The following is an 8295-nucleotide window of genomic DNA, read 5'->3' as shown; positions in this document are numbered from 1 at the left end:
GCAGTTCTGCTCTGGAACGCCCTGCCCGTGCACATCAGGAAAGCTCCAAGCAAAGCCGTGTTTAAAAAACTTGTCCGAGAGCATCTGAGCACCTCGTCTGACAGATAAAGCAATTTTTATTACCACCTATATAATATATAGTTATATATTTTTTTTATGTTTTGCTATATTTTAGATATATATATATATATGTATGTATAATATATATGATATATAATATATTTATATTTATATTTAGACTAAGTATTATAATGTTTTATATTATTTAACACCTGCCGCAAACTTTCTGCATTCACCAAGGGTTGACTGGTAGAAAATGCCATCAGGCATTATGTTTTGCCCTTTTGTAGCTTAACTTTCTGTTAGTGTTACAATAAATAAATAAATAAATAAATAAATAAAAAATATTTATAATTTAAATAAATTATCCAACGTGCCATAGTCCCAACATTGGAAACATGCATCCCTAAGAATCAAATATTACACCGACGAAAACAGTTCAACATATAAAGAAATGAATAATGTTATATACAAAATGTGCACAGATATTTCGAAAACAGAGAGTAGTAAGAAATACTCATTTAACAATAAATAATTAGTTAATGACCTCATCATACTTTTAAAATATTTATTTATAGTATAATAACTATTAAGTGAGGGTTGATTGTCATGCTAATTATTTTGTTTTGATGTATAATTACATGCTAAGTATATAAGAAGAAAGTGCCATTTTCATATCATTACCAGTTGGTTTACAACTTCATACACGTATAAACGACCTCCTCTGTAACCCTGTTCTACACATCATAATGGATAGTTTCCAAAAAGTTTATACAACTGTTTTCGTCGATGAAAGTCAAATTGAAGAAGAACTTGCAAAAGTTTGTGAAGAAATAGAAATTAACAATGAACTCATCGATATATGCAGACAAGTCGAAAGTGCAATCATAAATCAAAGTAGTCAACACGATAAAGAATCGCTTCAGACTTTCTGCTTGCTTGAAAATCCTACTAAGTATGTATATTTTTTTTTCTACATGCATTTCTTTCTATATTACATTATTTAAATCTTGAACTATAAATATAAATACTTATTTTTTTTTTCATAGTCAACACCAACAAGTCGGAGGTGCAATGAAGAGAAGCAGCTATTACATCGGCAGTCCGAAGGCCAAGAGGATAAAAGTTAATGAAGGTGCTTCAACGTCATCTGATATCAACCTCACGGACAATGGAAAGGTTATGTGTGATGTTTGTCAACGACTTGTAAGTAAAAGATATTTTGCCAACCACATAAAAAGTAACATTCACAAAAATAATATTTTTAAATCTCATAGTACTGAAGCTAATGTTTCAGTAATCGAATCAGCAATCAAGATAATATTTGTTCATTGATCGAAGAGTCCATTAAAATGCACATTTTGTTTAAGATCAATTTTATACTACATGCAAATTTTACACAGCAAACCAAAGATCTTACAAACACATTCGATTTTCAAACATGTAATTTACTGTTTCTCAAGGTGATGACTTAAATATTTTTTTTTCATCATTAATTGAGACGTTATCAAATAAAATCAGTTCATTCGAGAAAAAAGATAGCGGTTGGAGTTTAACGCAAATCAAACATTTAGAAATGAATATAAATAAATTCAACCCACTACGTGGCACTTCGTACGAGTATATGGACCTACCTCATGACATTAAAGTAAGAAAAGCCGTTATTAATGTGCAAAACGCTGACAATATGTGTTTTAAATGGGCATTGCTTTCCGCCTTATATCCTACTACTAGTAAAAGTAATAGAGTTTCATCGTACAGCATGCATTCAAACAAACTAAACTTCAATGGTATCTCCTTTCCAGTAAAGCTTTCGGATGTACCAAAAATTGAAAAATTGAATAATATAAGTATTAACATATTTGGACTAGAATATAATCGGGAGAAAAAAATTCATGATGTAATTGGACCATTAATAATGACTAAATTTCGTAAAAGTGTACATATTAATTTGTTATACCTTAAGAAAGGTTTAAACGCTCATTTTTGTTATATCAAAAATATGTCGCGATTGGTGAGTAAACAAATTTCTAACCAAGAGCATGCAATTTTCTTATGTGATGGATGTTTATTACATTTTCCAACTCAACAACGGTTAGATGATCATCAGGAAAATGATTGCGCTCATATTAAAACCAATATACCAGATGGTACTAAAACATTGAAAGACTGGTTCGGAAAACCAGCGGCAAATAATAAAATAAAATTTGAGAATTTTAACAACAAACTAAAATTACCCTTTGTTATATATGCTGACTTTGAAGCATTTTTAAAACCAATAAATGTATGTTCTAATGATCCGTCTAGGTCTTACACAGAAAATATTCAAAAGCATGATGTGTATAGTTTCGGTTATTATATAAAATGTTCGTATGATGATACTTTATCAAAATTCGAAACATATAGTGGGCCAGATTGCGCAACAGAGTTTATGAAACGTTTATATGAAGATTTAAAATTAATATGTACAAAAAATATTTTTCAAATGAGGCCTAAGCCTTTATCTAGTGATGATGAAAATAATTTATTATCGGAATCTAAAATTTGTCATGTATGTGAAACGAATTTGAACGAAGATAAACATTTCGATTTTGACTTTCATACTGGCACTATTAGAGGTGTAGTTCATGAAATCTGTTTTAAAAAATTTAAAACTCCGCGTTATATTCCAGTATTCCTACATAATCTGAGCCATTATGATGCACATTTTATTGTTCATGCCCTAAATTTTGTCGATGGAGAAGTAAAAATAATTCCACAAAATAAAGAGAGGTACATTTCTTTTTCAAAAACATTAACATTAAATAATAATCAGATAAGTCTAAGATTTGTAGATTCATACAAATTTTTATCTTGCAGTCTAGATCAGTTAGCTAAAAATCTTAGTGATGAACAATTTCATGATTTAAAAAGAAACTTCCCTTGCAATGACGACTTTACCAAATTAAGGAGAAAAGGAATTTATCCCTACGAATTCATGACTTCTTATGATTCATTAAAACTCAAGTCACTTCCAACTCAAAGTGAGTTCTATAGCTCGTTAACAGATTCAAATGTCTCCGATGATGATTATAATCGTGCAAATGAAATTTGGAAACATTTTCGTTGTCAAAATATGTTAGATTACTCAAACTTATATCTTAAAACTGATGTATTGCTCTTGACTGACGTTTTTGAAAACTTCAGAGAGCTTTGTATTAAGACTTATGGGTTAGATCCCGCTCACTACTACACTGCTCCAGGGTTAAGTTGGGATGCAATGTTGAAGTATACAAAAATTGAATTAGATCTATTGATGGATTACGAACAAATATCATTTTTTAAGGCCGGTATCAGAGGTGGTGTATCTCAATGCAGCAATCGTTATGCAAAAGCAAACAATCAATTCATGGAAGATTACGATAAAAATGAACCTCAATCATATTTAATATACTTGGATGCTAATAATTTGTATGGTTGGGCTATGTCTCAATATCTACCCACTGGAGACTTTGAATGGGTAAACCCTGAAACAAACTTTAATGTATCCGATACATCAAATATTGGTTACGTTTTGGAAGTTGATTTAAAATATCCTGATGATCTCCACGACTTGCATTCTGACTTACCACTATGTCCTGAAAATATATGCATTGGTAATTCAAAAGATATAAAATTAATTTCAAATCTAAACGATAAAATTAAATATAAAATACATTACAAAAACCTTAAACAATGTCTTAGTATGGGAATGAAGGTAACTAAAATACACAGGATACTAAAGTTTAAACAAAGTCCTTGGTTAGAGAAATATATAGATTTAAACACAAACATGCGGACATTAGCAAAGTCTGTTTTTGAAAAAGATTTCTATAAACTAATGAATAATTCAGTATTTGGAAAAACTATGGAGAATATAGAAAAACGAGTAAATGTTAAGTTGTTAACACATTGGGAAAATAGAGGTAAAATTTTAGGTGTCAACGACTACATTGCAAGGCCAGATTTTAAAAATTTAAGTATATTCACATCAGACCTAGTGACAGTACAAATGCTAAAGTGTAAACTTAATTATAATAAACCAATATATTTAGGATTTTGCATTTTAGATATTTCAAAGACCCTTATGTATGACTTCCATTACAACTACATGATTCCTAAGTTTCAAAACAAAAATAAATTATTGTATACGGATACAGACAGTTTAATTTACCAAATATTTACAAAGAACTTTTATGAAGATATAAAACCTGACCTTAAGATGCATTTCGATTCTTCTGATTATCCATCTGACAATATTTACGGGTATCCACAAGTTAACAAAAAGAAAATAGGTTTTTTCAAAGACGAAAATAATGGAAAAATATTTAGAGAATTTGTGGGTCTAAGATCTAAAATGTATGCAATAGATGTTGAAAAAAAATTTGTTGCAAAGGCTAAAGGCGTTAATAAAAGTGTTACAAAAAATATGCAAATGCATAACTATAAGGCATGTCTTTTCGAGAAAAATATTCAATTCGGGGCAATGTTAAGATTTAAATCAATCAAACATAAAATTTATACACAAAAAATAAATAAAAAATGTTTATCATACAGCGACACTAAGAGGCATATTTTGCCTAATGGTATTGACACATTAGCTTGGGGTCATTACAAACTTAGATAACAACGGTGAAATATTGGTTTACTTGCAAATATGTTTAATGTAATTCTTTGAACTATATATTATCTTAATTGTGTTTATAAATGTGTATGTCTAGTTTATAATTGTTAGTTTGGTAATGTATTTCAATGTTTGTTCCTGTAAACCATTTAATGTATGTGTTCTAGTTTTAAGGCAAATTATACTTGATTATTATAAATGTGTATTGTTCATTAAATTATGTTCATTGTTAAATAAAACGTTGTGCAGTCAACTTGTTTTAAAAATGTTTCATTTCATTCATCCCTTTACTGCAATAGTTGCTGGTCCAAGTGGATGTGGAAAGTCACAATTCGTTACAAACTTCTTGAAATATGTCAAAGATATTTGTAGTACAAGTTTCGATCAAGTTACATGATGTTTTGATGAAATGCAACCTTTATACAACTTGAAACTTGTTAATTACCATCAAGGTATGCCAGATCTTAGTATGTTTGATGGGAAAGGTCCCCAGCTTGTTATCATCGATGATCTTATGAGAGAATCGGATGGCCGCATCGTTGACATTTTTACAAAAGGAAGTCATCATAGAAATTTGAGTGTGTTTTATATAACTCAAAATTTGTTTCATCAAGGTAGAGGTCAGAGGGACATTTCCTTAAACTCGAGTTATATAATATATTTTAAAAATCCACGTGATAAAACACAGATTCGACACTTAGCGAGACAAGTATCACCTGAAAATACTAAATTCATGGAAGATTCTTATAAAGATGCAACGAAAGAACCTCATGGATATTTAATGATAGATTTAAAACAAAATACTAGTGATATATGTAGATTAAAAACAAAAATATTCCGTTCTGACTGTTACTGTACTGTATACTTACCTACAAAGGGGTTTAAATATGCAAAGCAACAAGAAATTTCCGTCATTTATTAATAATGTCTCGAACCTTGAAGACACATAAAAAGTTTTTAGAAGCACTTCATATTCTTAAACCAAAATACCAAAAAGCACTCTTAAAATCCTGCAACGAACAAGAGATAAATTGTATTTGTGAATGTATCTATAACGTTTTACAAGGTAAAGTACAACTCCCAGAAATGAGAAGAATAAGTTAAAGAAATACAAACACTTACTTCGACAACTGGTGCGTAAAACTACAAACAAAGTGCGTAAAAATATTATAATTCAAAAAGGGGGATCATTTTTACCAATAATATTAGGTTCAGTTCTGAGTGCACTAGTAAATACCCTAACATGAACATGGAACACGCTAAGAAAATGTTACTTATAGATCCAGGTATAATAGAAAAAAATAATCAACAAACAATGTTAGACAGTCCCATGTCTAGACTGGATGCCGAAATGCAAAATATATTAAAAAGTAATATTGAAGATAGAGAAAAGTGTATTCTCTATTTACAAATTTTACAAAGGTACACCATACTCAAGAAGACCGAAAACCTTATGAGTTACCTATTGTTACTAATTTTTCTGATGTTAATACTGGTGATACAGATAATATCAAAATGAAAATTGATAATAATAAACTGGAATTAGATACGAATAATAAATTTAATTTAAAGAAAGATTTTAGTGATATAAAACTACAGGAAGAAGCTAAGACTAATATAGTTGCTGAACACACTCCAAAGCGAACAACAGTTGATATAAATGAACACGAAAAGGTTAACTCACCAACGTATACACCGAAACAAATATTGAGAGTGATACCTAAAACATATTTAAAGAAAGGTGAGCTGTTGCTAGGTTTCTTGTCTGATCACAAGGATAAAATTAATTGGGATGGCGAGGGTACTGTATTCATAGACAAAGTTAAAATTCCTGGAAGTAACATCATAGACTTGGAGAGTGATTTTATTAGACCAAGTAGAAAAATTGATCCAGCAGGATGGCAACAATTTGCAACTTTATTGAAAGATATTAATACACCAGTTACCTACCTCGGTAATACTAAAAGAACTGGCTTTATAACTCAGCTATTATTAGATGAGCATAAGAACTTTACACCACAAAAAGATCCGAATTCAACACCAACTAGTACTGAAAGAGAAAAAGTAAAACCCAAGAAAAAATTAGTCTGGGAGAAATGGAGCTCTTATTAGAAATATATAGTATTTATTATAACCCTTCTCATCCTGCTGCATTCGGTAGTATTAATAAATTAGCCAAAGCTATGAAAGGTAAAATGAAAAGAGAAGATGTAAAAGATTGGCTACGCTCACAAGAAACATACACATTACATAAACCTGTAACAAGAAGGTTTTCCCGTAACAAATACATACTGTCAAATTTCAATATTCTTTGGCAAGCGGATTTAAGTGATTTGAGAACATATTCTAAGTACAATGATGGATTTAACTTTATTCTTTGTGTAATTGATGTATTTAGCAAATATGCATTTGTAAGAGCTATGAAAAATAAAAATTCATTTAATATTAAAGAATGTTTTGAAAGTATTTTCATTGAAGCTAATGCAACACCCATACATATTCAGTCTGATAAGGGTACAGAATTTATTTCCAAAGATGAGCAAAGTTATTTAAAAAGTAAAAATATAAATTACTATACTTGTAACGGACACTTAGTCTCTCAGTTTTATCTCTTTTAATTTTGTATAATTGCCTTATATTTTGAAGTGTTAGTATTAAGAATCTCTATTGGAATTTATATTAGTTTTTAATGTGTTTTGTTTATATTATAAGATGGTTTTATGTGTAATTTATAAGCAATAAAGAATGATACTCCGTGTGTAGTAATTAAGTGAAAGAGATAGAAGTAAGATTAGAGCGAGAGGCCTATTGCTGTCTCCGTCCGATAGATAGTGCTGTCTCTATCGGACGGGCCCTCGCAAGGTCGCGCGCACCTGTGGCGCGCGCGAAACAAATATAAAGAGGCATTTTTTTTGTGTAATATTTCACTCTGCGTTTGAACGCCAGACCGAGCAGCCCCGCCTGCTCGCGCTCTAGTGTTTCCTAACCCAGAATTTTCTCTGGCCTTTCGGCCGGTTCTTGCCTACTCGATTTTATCGATAGCGGTCCGTGCTTTGTTTATTGCCAATTTATTGGGAATAAACAAAACTCACGTCCCGACGCGTTTGAGTTGGTGGATACCTAACGGTGCCAACGAAACCAGCTAGCGTTGACCCGGTGCGCTTCTCAGACCTCTCGGCCTGAGAGAAACCGGCAGACCCGATCCCACTGCACTTGGGCTATCCCAAGGGTGACGGTAGCAGTTACTTTCCCTTAGGGGTAATTGCATTTCCCTCCCCCTCCCCGTTAGCTCCCTGCCTCGGCAGGGAGGCATCCCTGGCTACCATGGCCTACATGGTAACTGATAGGTTTTTCGAGGCTCTGTCCTCTCTACTGACCAAGAAGCTAAACGTCCCCTTCGACGCTGTCGAACTCCGCTCCCTTTGCGAGCCCTTAAAATCCGTAACGGATCCCCTGTCCGTTACCGATTCACCCGCATCCCCTGATGCCACCCCGAGACACGAGATGGACTATGACGCCATCTCGCTAAAACGCCCCGCCTCCTCCGACGAATCGTCGGAGAACACCCTCATTTCCGCCGCCTCCTCCGACGA

At 32.2% G+C, this 8295-nt stretch overlaps 1 pseudogene; it reads left to right on the top strand.

Moving 5' to 3' along the window:
• Positions 1-809: 809 nt before the first annotated feature.
• Positions 810-6814, top strand: LOC140746748 (uncharacterized; annotated as a pseudogene).
• The last annotated feature ends 1481 nt before the right edge of the window (positions 6815-8295 follow it).

Source organism: Epargyreus clarus, unplaced genomic scaffold, assembly GCF_041222505.1.
Source record: "Epargyreus clarus isolate Ecla_fem2 unplaced genomic scaffold, WU_Ecla_fem_2.2 ptg000013l, whole genome shotgun sequence".
Lineage (NCBI taxonomy): Eukaryota > Metazoa > Arthropoda > Insecta > Lepidoptera > Hesperiidae > Epargyreus > Epargyreus clarus.
This window is presented reverse-complemented; position numbering and strand designations above follow the sequence as displayed.